The sequence below is a fragment of the Mastacembelus armatus genome, chromosome 5, assembly GCF_900324485.2.
Source record: "Mastacembelus armatus chromosome 5, fMasArm1.2, whole genome shotgun sequence".
Lineage (NCBI taxonomy): Eukaryota > Metazoa > Chordata > Actinopteri > Synbranchiformes > Mastacembelidae > Mastacembelus > Mastacembelus armatus.
This window is the reverse complement of record NC_046637.1, coordinates 25615145-25631122: the sequence shown is the minus strand read 5'-3', so window position 1 is coordinate 25631122 and position 15978 is coordinate 25615145. Positions and strand designations below refer to the sequence as shown.

General features: G+C 42.0%; 1 protein-coding gene across 1 annotated transcript in view; it reads left to right on the top strand.

The window, feature by feature from the left end:
• The first annotated feature begins 8129 nt into the window (after positions 1-8129).
• Positions 8130-15978, top strand: part of foxp4 (forkhead box P4) — a 91760-nt gene continuing 83911 nt past the window's right edge. The window contains exon 1 of the mRNA XM_026307093.1: positions 8130-8658. The gene's annotated coding sequence lies outside the window, so the exon portion shown is untranslated. The remainder of the gene's footprint in view (positions 8659-15978) is intronic.

The window sequence follows — 15978 nt, the reverse complement described above, 5'->3', positions numbered from 1 at the left end:
GAAAAGGGGTGGTGAATGTTATTTGCATGCTGCATTGATGTTCAAATAGCAGTTTGAATGCTTCCTCAGCATGGAAGGACTGTGATTGTGTGGTTGGCGAGCAAACAAGTGTATCAGATTATATCAGCATTGGCCTACTTTACTATCCTGGGTGAAACGAATGAGCCTGTACCATAAAAAGTTTGCTCAGCTTATACATACATCTGTCTCCAACTCCCCCATCATTTCTTGTTGTTGTTCGACCGTGTGTCTGTTGCACTTTATGGCAGTGATATGTTAAGTACCTCATATTACAGTCATAAAAAGGCTCTGTATGTTGCTTGATGCAGTTTAAAGCTGTAGCGCTAATGCTGCAAATCACTCTCTGCTCTGTAGACTGGTGTGCACCACCGTTATTTGAGTGGCTGCCAAAAGCCCTGTCTGCCTTTCACGTGTACACAATATGACCAGACAAAAGAGAGAGGAGAGGACAGGAGACAGGAGGACAGGAGAGGAACAGAAACAAGAAGAAAGATGAAAAGAAAGGTGGGGAAAAGACAGTAATAAAGAGTTTTAATAGTGTCTGAATTGTAAATGAGCAAACGTCACTCTGACAGCGGAGCAACTGGACAGACACACTGGGGCTTTAATCCGTCACTGTACTGTGTCATTGCCCCATTAAACAGAGGGAGAGGTATATTTTCTCATTTTAGGTCCAATTTCCGTGGGATAGGAGGACACATGATAAGTGAAAAGGCACCCCTACCCCACAGTCTTTCTCTTCTCTTTCACACTCACACACAACTGCAGCGAGGAGACCAACTTTCCCTTTCTTTGAGGGACTTCTCCTAGCTGCACTGCCAGATGAGGTTTGATACCTGCGATTCCACAGTTAATCCTGGATAGAATTTAAATAGAAGGGAAATTATTGTCTTTCTCTTACTTCCCTTTTCTCACTTCCATTTTCACTGCTCTCCCAATATCGCTCCCTCTCTTTTCTCTGGCACCAGGCACAGAAAAAGCCTGACCTCTGCGTTTTCTCCCGTCCTTAAGATTGGTTTTAAATACTCAGCAGATTAAAGCACAGGCATGAAAGCTCACATTAGCCATATATTTTAAAATCCCCCTGGCCGATAATCCATGTATTTGTCAGAATCAAACACAGGGGAATAGAAAAGGGACCAATGACATGATGAGTAGCCTGAGCCAGACGTATTGTGAAGGGGAATTAGAAGGAGAGAGGTACATTTAGCAGAATGTGGCCCAAGAAGAAAAGTCCTTCAGGATGATTATTGAAATTCACTCAAGTCTGGCTCACATGAGCGTTTGACAGGACAAAAAGCAATGTGCCGATTTGATGACCTCTCATGCCCTTCACTGTCTCTTCCTCTCTTGCTCTTGCACTTGCATGGAGTGACCTGTAATGGTGAAAGATTGATCAAATCTAATGTGCAACCATAATTGTTAATACACTGTTATAGTGAAAATTCTAACCTTTACAAATGTGTTATTTAAAAAAAAAAAAAAGATTAAAAACAAAATCTTTGAACATGTAAGTTGTTTTTTTTTAATCTACTCTAGGCTACGTACAAATTTGTATTAGTTTCAATTCAAAATTCTTTAAAACCTCATAAATCATTGGCAATAAGCCATTACATAAATCTGTGAGCGTTTTTGTATTTATTGAAAGCATTTTTTTTCCTATTAATACATCCAGTCTTTATTGCAAATGTTAATTTTAATATTTGTTGAATGAAAAAGCTGAATAAATGCATTAGTCTTTAAAAAGACTGAAGAAATTTGTGTCTCAGTCCATTTGTGGCACATGCTGTGTTCTGTGTCTATATTTTCAAGCAAATTACAAGGACACTCACAAAAAAGTGAGTTATATTCATAAAGAGTTCCCTGCTGCATCCTTGTTAGTGAAACCACTGACATTACTTCTTATTTCTGTGTTTTTTTCCTTTAATCTGGCAAGAGCTAAAGAAGAGGAGATGAATAGTCTGGGGAACCGAGATGTGTTGGTCAAAAGAAATCATTGAGCCTTTCACAACCACATTTCGCATACACAAACAGATCCCATAAATGTCAATAACCAGTTATAGTGAATTCCAGATCAGAACCTACATGAAAAAAAGAACCACAGTGAATTCAATGACGTGAAGTGTCCAAGGCTGTGATAACTAGAGGACATTAAATGTTTTTTTTGTTTTTTTTTAAGTTTTATTCATCTCAAATGAAGTGAACTTGTCATTTACTGAAGAGAGTTTTCAATAATACAAGAGGACAAAAAAACTGTGATGCATTCTTGAATGATTGTGAGGCAAAAAGCAGCTTGTTTGGAAAAAAGAAAAAAAGAAAATGTATGTATATTCAATGTCAAAAACATTACAGTGCTTTCAATAAATGGTATTGTATTATGAAAGTTGCTTCTTTTGAAGTTCACAACATCAGAGAGCATCTGCAGCCAGAGCGGAGATGTATGTGGCTCTTGTAGCTCCATTGGCCTGGTTGTAATTATTATTTTTGTTGTTGTCATTATTATTAATGTTTTCCAAAATTTATTCTTTGCACTTTGACATTTTAATTTTGTTTTGCTTTTGGTAATTTATCTCTCTTACATATTGATCATCTCTGCTGAAACAGTTCCAACCACAACCACATACATTTGATTTGATTTCTTTTTCTTTTTACAAATTCTCCATATTTTTGTTTTGCTTCTACAAAACAAACACTTCTTCCTACCTTCTATCAACCTATCACTGCATGCATGAGTCTTGAGCTGTTATTGTATCAGGGCTGTTACATATGTCAGCTTAACACTGATGGTCACACTAATGTGACAGAGCTCTACGGGTTACATCTCTCTCTCCGCTGCATTAAAAATCTCCAGTACAGCAGAGAAAGGCCACACATCACAAACACGCACATCAGTAAGGTTGCTAAAGAAAGCTGATCCTATCCTCTCCTTCCTCACCATCCCTCCATCCTTGCTTCTGTCCCTCATTCCTTGAATCAGTCTCTGACAGCACACAATACAGAAGTAAAATCATAGACGCTTTTCCACATCTCTGTGTGTGTATGTGTGTGTGTGTGTGTGTGTGTGTGTGTGTGCGCGCAAGCAATGCTTTCGGAGACAAAGACCCCTGCTGTAGGGAGTCCTGTGGGAAAGGCGTGCGGCCGGAAGATGTGAGCGCGCTGGCGAGTGATAATGTCAGCTGGAAAGATATGGCGTGTCATTTTACACAAGCACACATCAAAAAAGACAGTGGGGGGAGAGAAGAGAAGACAGCATGTCATTTGTTTGCTTTGATACAAGATCGCACCGAGGGAGAGACGGGAAGGCTCTGCAAATGCATGTGTGTCTTTTTGACAGTATGTTTTGTTACGTCCTGCACGTGAGCAGATGAAGGGATAGGATTTCAGGGAGATTTCCTAAATGTCTTATATTAAGTTACACTTAAACACACAGGCGCACATGAAGACTGGCACAGTTCTGTCACAGCAGAGTTAGAAGCTTTTGCCATGTCACAAACTGTCACTGGGTCCAACTTGACCCAGTTTGGATCATTATTATCGCTGTGGTTACTATACCCTGCATCAGTGTCATGTTCTGACACAGTCTATTTACTGGAGACTGGACAGTTCCAGGGGTTAGGCGATGCAACATTAAAAGCACAGTCATGTTTTGTCTGAAGCAAGTAACAATCAACAAGCAACCAACAATGGTTTCTGTGACCGTTAACCAGTCATGTATTATTGTTAGTGTATTACATGTGGAAGTTGCATTTTATTGATAGTCGGTCGTGTTGGAGCAGGTTTCAGCTACTTAAAGTAACTTCTAACTGTAGCTGCCTGTTCAGTTTAAGGGAGTGTAAAGTAAATATTTCCCTGTGAAGTGTAGTGGAGTAAAAGTTTAAGTATCCTTAAATGAAAAGAAGTAAAGTAAGACTTCCTGAGGTACACTGCTTCAGTAACTTTTCCTACTTTCCAGCAATGCATGCAAGTTTAAAGGGAGTTAATTTAGATAACAGTCTGTGATCACACAATATTTAAATTTTGACCCAGTGATTTTTATTGCGCACACACCTGCTGCTTAACCAACACACGTCCTACTCCTCTGTCGGTCACCCACTCCAAGCTGCCTTTTGTTCAATGACTCTCACTCTGCATAAAAATGCTAATTTTTTGCATTTTAAACATTAGTGAACAATTTCCGTCCTCCTCTGCATGTCCGTGTGTAATGTGCTGTATGATGAGGTATGTGTGGAGGTTTGTGTGTGTACTTTTCTGTGTCACTGCCTTAAATGTGGTATCAAATTACTTTATTGTCGGATCTCAGAAAACAAACAGAAACCTGCATACATCAACTCGTTTCTCTTTGGTGCATCACTGCATGTCAGGAAGATGCTGAATGAGCTTTTTATTTGTGCATCTTCCAAAAGTGAACTGCAGCTGCATTTCAGGAAAATGATATGAATCAAAATCAAATCAAGTACCTAAAATACAAGACGCCAAAATAGCAACACTGGCTTTCTAAAAGAGTTTAAATACGTTGATATGCATTACAGCCGAAATCATCTCCGTCTTTTGTTCAACAGGTACTTGGGCAGTTAATCTTTCATCCATAAAGATGTTTCTTCCTTTGAGAAAGTGAGTGTTTTTTTCTTCGTAGTGACATGTTTCTTTCAAAGACAATGGCGCTTTCACTGACAGTGACAGGTTTCTGTCACTTATTTGTTCAGTTTTTCACAGACAGTGATTTCTTTAATTTTTTTTTTTTTTTTTTTTTTGGTGCCTCATCTTTGTGTGTACCTGTCAGATTTAGACACCAGCCCCACCGGAGACTTCATTCCTGGACTCGACTGCTGGGTCACAAGTGCTTTAAAATGAAGTGAGTCGCTGAGGCATAGAATGAGATCCTCTCTCACTCTCTCTGGCTGTCCCTGCATATGGGAAGAAGTGTGTGAGTGTGTGTTAAAACAGCTTGTTAACACATACACCACTGCCTTGGCTGGGGCTGCCTAATTATTCCCTTCCAACTAAAGGCCAAGACAAGGAGAGAGTAGTGATAAACACATTTTCTTAGCATGTCTTTTCCTCCCTGTGTGTGTATGTGTGTGTATGTGTCTGTGTGCGTGCATGCGTGCGTGCTTGTGTGTGTATGTGTGTGTGTGAGTGCGTGACTGTGTGATGCAGAGCAGCTGTGACAGTAAACATGTTTATGAGTGGATAATAGAAAGCAGGTGGTGATTGGCTGTGATCCTCCCAACAATCAGTGTGTATTTGTGGACTGATGCAGATGCCACTATACCCTGAACCAGCATTAACACACACACACACATATTCAAAAACACACACATTGTTTACAGGTAGCCTACTACCGGAGACGTGGAAAAGCTTTGTGTGAGTGCACTCGGTCATTTGTTTTATTATTGTAGCACACCCAGGCCTGAGATAGACTTTGAGGCAAGGCACGGTCTGCTGTTGTCTTTGTATAACCGCAGAGTATATTTGTGTGTGTGTGTGTGTGTGTGTGTTTGTTTATGTGAATGTCTGGATGCAGCCTTCCCACTTTGTCTTTGTTTGTAAACATGCACACTTACGTGTGTACCAGAGTGGGTGTAGGCACATATGAGCATGTTTGTGAATGTTTGGATAATTCGTTCTGTGCACAACGTTCCCGCTCTGGGTCTGTTTATTTGTGTTTGTACACACATATATATATACATGTGCACGTGTGCATGCATGTGTGTGTTTGAGGCCTATATTTGGCTTTGACTCTCAAGGCATTGTGGGGATTTTGTAGGGGTTGTTTGTAAACATCAACAGCAGTAAGATTTATTTTATCGAAGCTTTATTTTACGACATTATTCCCAGATGGCTGCTAAAGCTTGCAGTTTTTTAATGGGTCTGCTGCACATTCTGCACTCCCTAGCCTCACACTTGCCGCTGCACATATGCTTTTGCTCTCATATGCAAACAAACACAGTCTGTGGAACTGATTTGGTCAGGAACAAGTAGTGAAGAATTTTGTGCCACATATATACACAGGCCAGAATAACCTCATCTTATCAATTCAAAATCCTGGATCAAATTGAGTTATTCAGGTTGGTGGCTGAGGTTTTTTCCCTCATTTTTACCAGCTCTGTGACACTGTGGGTGAGCACTCCCATATTTCTCTTTAATTAAGCCAGGGAAAACCTTGTAGTACAGCCAACCCAGCTCATGTAGCCACTTATGTTTTAATTTAATTACCTGTCCACTTTGATAATTATTCCCCCTGATTAACAGGGAGAGAAAGGTTCCTAAATGGGAATAGGAGACGATGTGAAGGGGCCAAACAGCATTTTTCCTCCTTTCATGAAGAACAAGAATGAAGATGTTGACTTAAGATGTCCAGGCCAGCTCCGTTTTGATCCAGTTTCATAGTTGGCCTGCTTTAGTCTGGCGTAGCTCGGCTTTATCCAGGACAAAGTGTCCCACTGAGTCTCCAATGCTGTTTAGTCTTGTGATTTTTACGCAATCATGAGTCAAAACAGACAAACAACAAACAAATCATGATCCTGCAAACAGGCGGGGGTGACTGATATCTTTAGTCAAAATGCCAACGGTTACACAACAGCATGCACAAGGATGATTCAGCCTCTTTCTGCTGTGTTGTGCTTCTCACATGTTTTCAGTTTTAGGACGCAGGTCTTTTGTTGCTTGAAGCATATGAAGTAACCATACATGCACCTGCTGGGGTTCAATTATAAACTTTCTTTGAATGATACTTTGATTTTTGTAGATCAAACTTGAAAGTCGACCTCCCTGATAAAAGCCACTTAGAGAAGCATCACTCATCACCACCCAGTTGCTCACATTAGCACCTGTCAGTCCTCGGGAGATTTATTGGAGACGTATAACAAAGTGTTCTGGCAAAAAATTTGTCAGGCTCAGAGGAAAATGGAGTGAGGTGCTCATACAAACACACACACACAGACACACATATATTTAGTGGTATTGATTGTGCTAATGAATGTGTTGTGATTTACTGCACTTGTGGCCCATTGTTGGGTGCTGCTGTGATGGACCGCCATCATTTTCCAATGGTAAAAGCCTCAATAAGAGAAAAGGCAGAGGAGGGCAGAATCCCATTTAATGGTCATGGTAAAATTATTCCAAGACCGTCTTATGAGTTATGGCATCTTTTTTTCCCCTCACACTTTTTTAATTTTTTTTTTTTTTTTTTTTTGCAGCCACAGGTATGATGTAATTTTCAAATTTCATCAGACTGTAATCGCGACACTGATTATGCTGTCAATTAGTAAATGAATGTGGGCGCAAAGGGGAAGAAAAAAATGGTAATAACTCTGCAAAAGAAGTTGTCATGCTTCCAAAATACATAAAGGACATAGTGAGGCAGGCAGACTGTAAAATTAGTGCAATCATAATATAACTGTCTATTTCTATGGTAAGTGTGTAACAAGAGCAAACCCACTTAAACTGATTTCACACTTATTTTTTATTTGTGAAAAACAGCATTTCATAGCTTGGCACAACAATTCCAGGCATGAATAGATATAGTCTACTGCTGTCTCCAAAAATGAAAGCTATTTTACAATAAGGTCTGTTAACAGCAGAAAAAAAAACACTTTTATTTAAAAATATTTGTTATTTGTTTTGGTGTATATGCTTATGAACTTTTGTCCGGTGCAGAGTATATAGGCCTTTCTTTAACTATAGGGGTTAGTTGAAAAGTATCAGTGGAATGCAGAAGTGTAGAAATGCCAGGTGTTTAAAGTAGACCAGTTTCTGTTTGGGTGATCATGCTTTGTTTCTGAGCTCAAACTTTGTGCAGGCTAACATCTGTTCCTCTCTGCCTCCACAATAGCACAACTCAGCCGGGATGCAAAAGAGAGGTCAAAAGATCAGTGCCTTCCCCTTATCCACGCACACGCACACACGCATACACACACGCACATATTAGGGGAGAGAGAGGGAGAGAGAGAGAGATAACTCTCACCGGCTGCTGTTTTACTATTGTGCGCCAGGGCTTTGCAAGGATAGGGCAGCGATTGAAACGCGCACCTGCTTTAGAGGCATTACGGTAGCGCAGCAAACTGTCCCCCCGCAACACACACACACACCCTCTACACTCGTACACACACACACACAGCACTAGTGATTCAACCCTGATTTCCAGCGAACGAGCAAGCAACAGACGGGATGCCAAAAAGTGAGGACCGGTGGAGAGGGTATACGCGCTGAATAAGCCTCTTGAATAGCGGGGGAAGCAGACGCAACAAAACAAGACGAGAAGCTGCGCTCGTTCTCCGCGGCAACTTGCGCACAGTGCCAGAGTTTTAGCGGCAGTATTGTTCTGACTTCACTCCAGAGGGGCCACTCCGAGGAGAGAGGACGCACACAAAAGGGAAAAGGAAAGGACTAACGAGCACGCTTTGTCGTTTAAAGTAATGGTCCTGCGATCTTAGATCCTAGATTTCTCTCTCTCTCTCTCTCTCCTTTCTCTTTCAATTTTTTTTTTTGTTTTGAATTTTTTCGTCCCGTCGGTTTGTGTCCCCTTTGTCGCCGCGAGAGAGTGGACGCGCCGGGGGTTTGAGGAGCAGAAGCGGGCTGTCCACATGGTCCAACCACTGGCGTGAAAGTTGACTTCTTCAGAAACCAAGAGAACAGGTTGATGCATTATCTACACGTTCCTTTCCCCCTTTATCTCCCTCGCTCTTTCCTCACTCTGCTTCCACTGAAACTCTCTGATACATACGCTGCTCTATGCCAAAAACATAAAAAACTGCCAATTTCAACTTTGCATCGCACATTGTTTGTAAAAGTCGTCCAAGTGAGCCGAATAATGTAATAGGATGTAACAGAGCATTACACAGCGGGTCACACCGGGAGTTTTCCTCTCGCAGACTTCCCTCCGTCAATGTTTCACTTTAACTTTGAGTCTTGTCTGGACTGTTGAAGGCGAAACTTATCAGCCACGTTTTAAAATCCTCTGAAGCACTTTGCGTCTTTTCTCATTCTTCAATAGGAAGAGAGTCTCCAGCGGGAGAAGTTTTCCTCAGCTCTTGGTCACTTTTAACACGTGTTACAGTCTGCACCAGACTCAAAATCCAGTTGCTTTTAATCGCCGTGTATTTAAAGGGGATCTCGCAGTTGGTTTGAGCTCTAATAATTTATCTGAGCGCACAGAGGGCCAGAGTTAACACAAAGTGTCGTTGTCCGGAGTCTTCGCTCAGGAGCCAACAAAAAACTTTTTTCTTTTTTCTCGCAGGTTAGGAGTGTGTGTGTGTGTGTGTGTGTGTTATGGAGAGGATTTGGTTAGAGGCAAAGTTTTAGCGTGGCGTTAATAATCCTTATTAAGGGCTTTAATAACAAACACCGGCACAGGTTATGTGGTGATAATTTTACACAGCCCGTCTGAGAATCTTTGTCGTCGCTGTTTAACTCGCTGCCGCGCGTTGAAGGCAGATTTTTATTTTTCAATAGTTGGTTGTTGTTTCTGACAATTAGACGATAACGAGTGAAATGAAATGAAACGAGGGCACAGCAGCCGTCAGAGCAGATAACAGAGGAAGAAGAAAAAGCTTTCTTGTGGATGAAGTTAATAGGTCAGAGCACAATACTTTCTTTTCAGACGGTTTTGACTTTTGAAACTGGAGCCGTGTTGAGGGAGCTCACTGACTTTTCATGGCTCCTATTTTTCAAATAATCTTACGGGATTAGGTGAATAACAGTGAAGCGTTTTAGCAGCAGGACGCAGAGGAAAGCTGTCCCTGCACAATAAAAGTTTAGATTCCGGTTTTAAAATGATTATTAAACTGATCATTTGTGCCGCGTTATGTCACTGATGCGTTTTCCTCTTAGTCTTAAATTTGAATTGTTGCAACAGGAAAAAAAAAACAGGTCGCAAAATCTAAAATATATTTCGAGCCGATATAAAGAATATTATAAATTTAGAAATTGAGGGGGTTGAAGTCTGTAGCAGAACATCTGCATGACCCATGTTTTTCCTTCTTTTTAGTCATAAACCGCCTGAAAGTAGGCCTGCACACCACAAAGGGTTTTTTCCTTAGAGTTAAAGAAAACAGACACTTTCTACCGGAGCTGTGCATTTTTAAAACAACACATCATAATGAGATGAACAGTTTTAAATGGGCATAAAACACAGTATCTGATCCTGAAGCATCAACTTATGGGTTTTTAAAAATGAACTTGCTGTTGTTCATTTCTTCCTCTAAAACAAAAAGTCCTATAGTGACAAATCAGACATCAGTCAGGACAATCCCGCACGTCAGATCCCGCATGATGTAAAGGTGCACACGCAAAAAAAAAAAAAAAAAAAAAAACGGGGGGGAGGGGGAGATGAAATGACAATTAATTGCTGTTAGTTGTCTGTCTTTGGGAGAAAAGCATACATGGCCGTGTGGGTGCACACCCTGACATCGGCATTATTGCCCCGTGATTGATGGGCGCCGGGGCATTTGGCATAATTAATTTTATTTACTGTGTCCTCTCTCTCCTGTTGTGTCTCCCCCTGTCCTCTGTGGTGGCATTTCCGCGACGCGATGACACACTTTTAATTGCACTTTAATAGAAGATCCAGCGGGAATGAAAAAGCTCTTCATCACGTTTTACGACCTTGTCACATTTCTGGTGTCAGGGAGGAAAACAGGTATTTTGTGTTGACTCGGAGCTGCTGGTGTTCAGGTGTATGCAGCATCAGACCTCTGTGAATTACACTTTAAGATGTAGTCATCCTAAAACCTGCAGGTTGATGTACTTTAATGCACCGCGGCCATCGGGTTGCGGTTTATTTAAATGACCACATTTATAAAACATTGGTGTGTTTCCTGCACCTCTCAGTATATAGTCACAATTTTAAATAGTGTTAAAATCATTTACACAATTAGGCCTGTATGCTGGCAAGTGACCTGCCATATGTTAGATGGCACTTTTCTGTATAGTTGTGGAAATATGCCTAAATAGTTTCAGAAAAATATGTCATACAAATTAATCAATTATTGATGAATAACACTTTCTTTTTTAAAATTATGATTTTTACTCTGGCCTCTTCTTTCAGCTGCCTAATTATTGAATTGTTACAGTGGAGATGCAGCAAACAAGAGAATCATGTTTCAAGTTACAGGTGCAGTTTCCAACAAAATACACATTATTTGTGATAAAGTGGTTATTTGTAGTTTTCTATTCCAAATGGTCACACAGGTAATCACTGGAGACATGCAGTAAATCACAGCTTGCAAACCGATGAAATGATCTTTTTCAAATTTGAACTACTATTCAATCACTGCAGCTTTTAGCAGCAGCATAAAATCACTTTAAAGTTATGATTTCTGTCCAGTGCTGTATCACATCAGTGACAGCCTCCTCATGAAACTATTATAGGAGACAGTGAAACAAAAGAGAATTTGAGAGGCAGAAGTAGTTATTTGGGAAAATAAGTGTGTGTGCAGGAATTCAGAGATGTCAGTCAGACTGTCGGCTGTGGTGTGTCCGTCTCTTTGCGTTTTCCTCAGCATTGCCACCTTTTTTTTTTTTTTATCTGACTTGCTTCCACACTTTTTCCTACTTTGCTTCTTTTATTATTACTACTCTCAACAGCTGTGTCTTACCATGTCCTGTTTTTTTTTTCATTGTTTGTATGAGTTGCTCATGTACTGCTGATTTTTATCGGTTTCAGACTCTGTCCTCTGCCAGACAATTGTCTCTGTTTTGCTTGCTGACACGTTAGTTAAATGATGATTTTCAGCTTGGTGCTGTGTGTGAGACGGGATGTGACTGAAGCCTTGCATGAAACCGCCTAGAGACAGGCAGTAATGGCTCTGAATCTCATGTGTTTTAAAACCCCTTCAGCAGGATTAAAAGCCACCAATATGATTGTGTTAGTCCATAAACTCACTCAGAGAGTCCTTACCTCCAGCACGAGCACGTGTGAATCTATGTGTGGAAGAGTGTATATATCTGAGTGCGGGAGTGTGTGTATGCAAGAGTGCTTTTTTCTCAATTCACCTGTCCTGCTTGAGTGAAAATGGGCAGTATTTGAAGTTTTAAATGTCCTGTGCGTCGGTTGCGTGGATGACTCGACTGTCCGTCTCTCGCTGTCTCATCATTAAAGCCCTCCTGCTATCCCAAACCCACAAGTCTGAGTGGGCTTTTGGCTCCAAAGTGATGTTGAAGAGCACCCATATACGACACTGCTATACATGTAGAGTTTGACCCGTGACAGATACTCACAGGTTTACTTCTATCGGGGCACTTAGTGCATTACCTGCTTAAAAGCTGAAATGGTTAAATTTTCAGTGTTCTTTAGATGGGCTTTGAGAAAAGAAAAAAAAAAATTCTATGCAGGGAGCGAAAGCATGTTTTTAAAGGAAATTATTTCAAGTGCTGGTCCTGAAGCTGTTATTGTAGGGTTTGCACATTTGAACGAAACGTGTGTGCTGGGCTTTTAAATGTGGAAACACTGTAGGAGAAGATACTCTACAGGTTGGAACAACTGTGTTATGTCTTAAACAAATTTTAATTTAGTGTGTCACTGATTTTTGTAGAAGAAAATTGTATATGTCAGTGATATTAAAATATCAAAAAAAAAAAGCCTGTACATCTTTGTACGGCAGGCAATCACTAAATGCTATTACATAAGCAATTGCAGTTTGTTATCTCCTAAAAATTGGCAATGTAATATAATTGACAAATTATTAGATTAAATGAACGTCTTACTGCACATGGGGAGCCAGTGAGTGAAGGAATCTTCTGCTTGTGTATCGAAGTGATTGACTGCACAGTGAAACTGCCGCCACATTGCTGTAGACTGAGGCCTGATTATACATGTGGTTCTAATTGAACCTGTTATTTAGGCAGTCGAGAGCTGAATACTTGTGTGTGTCTGTGTGTGTGTGTGTATAATAAATCCCACACATTTTTCAAAGATGAGATGTGGGGTTTTTTGTGTGATGTGTAGGAAGGCGGTGTTGTACAGGGAAGTTGGAGGACAGTAGGAGATGAAAGCGGGAAGATGTCTCTACCGGTCTTTAGGAAGCTGACCACCTGTGAGGGAAAGAGAGAGAGAGAGAGAGATAGAGCAGTTGTCTTTTTTTGCCTTACGTGTCTTTTGAATGAGCTGTCATCGCATGAGTGTGGACAGCAGGCCTGCTCGCAGTCCTGTCTTAGTTTTCTCAAATTTACGCGCTTTTCTCCCACTGAGTGATAAGGTAATCATTTCGCTTGACATAGTGGTTTAGCCTGTGGTCATTAACATGTCTGTGCCATTCAGATGAGATTTTCTATGTGTGAGAGTGGTGGCTGGGAGGCAGGCCGGTTCAGAGATGTTTCTTCAGCTCCATGGAGCACTGGCCCATTAACAGCTGATGGATGTGGGAAGGAGTGACCCAACAGCTCAGAGCGGAAGAGACTGTTTCCTATGGGCGGGTGGGAGGAAGGAAAGCAAGAGAGGGACCGAGAGAGAGAGAGATTGAACATATGAGTGAAAAGCTGTATGAAGCGAGGGAAACGACAGTGCCAGGGTTTTAGGCGTGGGCGTTATAGCTGAGGAAGCATTAGATCAGCGTCTCCGCAGTGTGCTTGGCACCTGAGGCCATGGCTGGAGCAGAGATCTAGAGCTTGAAGGAGAGAGCTGTGGAGACTCGGGGAAAGAGAGCAGATCGTGAAGTAAGGCAGGTCAAGTTTGATTTCAGAGGCAGAGACAAAGAGTCAATGGGGATCATGGGCTCAATGGCACAGCCAGGTAGACTTCACGAGGGGCTGAGTGGAAGCAGAAAAATACCTTAGCAGTGCTGTGTGTAGAAACTGAGAGGTCGCCTGTTCAAGTAGAGCATCTTCATGAAAAAGCTCTCATCAGTCATTGTGTCCCCTTCTAACTTTGCATTGCTTCTGACAGCTGTATTTGTGTTATGGATTTTCCTTCACTCTGTCCCGTCTCCCTTTCCTTTTCCCCTGCCTCCCTCTCTCAGTAGTCGGCTCCCCTCCTCTCCGTCGCCTCCACCCTATGACCTTTTGTAAGCACTTCATCAGAGAGCCGTTGGTGTTTTCTAAAGCGCTGCGACAAACTGACAGGGCAGCCGTCAATCGAGCGGGGAACCGAGGGAGCAGATCAGTGGAAAGCTTCGCTCAGAGCAACAATGTGACTAAACTTTCTGCAGCACTGCTCTAATGTGTATTGAAAGGATGGCTGTGAAGGGTAGGTGACAGCTGTGAAGCGCGAGCTGAAGAACGCTATGGATACACGCATACGCACAGCGACGCAAACACACACAGACAGGCACACATTTCATAAACCATCTGACTGTGGAGAAGCGTTACACAGCTCTCCAGTGCTCGTTTGTCCTCGTGCTGTGGCGGTAAAATCTGCCGAGCGCACCGGAGAACGCAGTGATATACTGAGATTCATATCAGGGGGAGGAACGCACATGGACTCACTTCCAGGTCCATACACTCAACCGCTACCTGACTCAACTCAAATCAGTTTTTCATTTCACAGTCTTACCACTTCGTGATATAAACTGTGCCCCTCAGTTTTAAATATCTTCGCTCGCTGCATTTTAAGTTTAGTCCTATGTGTCTTTGGTTGCAGTTATAAGATCGATCATTAATCAGCTTTATTTTCTTTAAGTTTTGATTTGCATGACAGCATTTGAGTTGCTTCAACCAGGATGACTGTACATTAACATATGATGATGGGAAATTAGTAATGCAGCATTTTCCCATGTCCCCTGCACTTTACTATCCTGGACCGGGAAGGTAATAACCATTTAAATGCATCCCATTATGTTTTCTAATCCGTAAAGTATCGGGATGTTGGCTAACGCAGGCAAAAGTGAGACTGGAGCATTTTGGCGTGCACTGCTCTTTTATGGTATTAGTATTTGTGGTATTAGTTCCGGGGTACATGAGATGCCTGCTTAAGCTATTAGCATGTGAGGCGCAGTGGGATGATCCGTCCCCTGACAGGACGAGCTGTTAACCAGTGCTAAACCAAATCACAGTAGACTGACAGAGCTCGCTCTCACCACTTGCTTGAGCTGCCCTTCCATCGTCCTTTGCTATGTTTAACCTCACATGAAGATTTGCTTATGTTAGAAAGGGAATTAACTTTTCCAGAACTCTGGCTCTGGGTGTGAAAAATTCAGCAAATGGTTTAGATATCAAATTTTTTGAAGTGAGATATTTAGTAGTAAAAATAAGATAAACATGATCAGGAGACAGTAAAATGCTCTGTGCTCCTCCTTGTTTCTGTCTTCTTCCTGTGGCTCTGAAGGTGAATGGACTGGACAGGCTTTGCTCACTGGGGTGTGGGCTCTGTGGTTCCTATAGCGCCCTTTCAGAGACGGGAGGGAACTGGGGGGGACGGAGGGTGGTGACTGTCAGGGCCACTACCGGGAGTCTTGGAGATCACTCACAGACGCGAAGGATGCTGTTACGCTCTGCATGTGTGTGTACACTTATTGGGAGTGCGCACATGTGCGACTACAATTAACTGTCAATCAACGGGTGACCCTGCACCTCTCCCCTCCTCGGACAGAATTCCTCAGGTTTTAGGTTTTGTTTTTCAGGCTGTCAGAGGAGAAGAAAAGCAAACAGGTCATCACTTTCCCAACCTGTGTGCAGTTTTTTTTAGATGTTTCGTTGTTTAGGGGGAAACACACTGTCATTATTTTTATAGGCTGTGTTGTTGAGTAGTGTGTGATGCTTTATCACCAGCCCCTTTTTTTGCTGTGGCCGCTTGCTGGGCATTGAAACTCTGTTGGTGTGCGTGCGCACACACACCCGCCCGCCTGTGTGTGGTGGGCATTGTTGACCGAGAGACATCTGCCACTAGATTATTCCCAGCTGTTATCTGAATAATTGTATAATCCCCCTCACTCCCTCCTTTCCATCCCTCCTCGTTCTTCTCTTCCTTCTCTCCCTTCTTGCCCCCACATCCCTTTTTCCTCCGAATGATGAGACAGAGAGTGA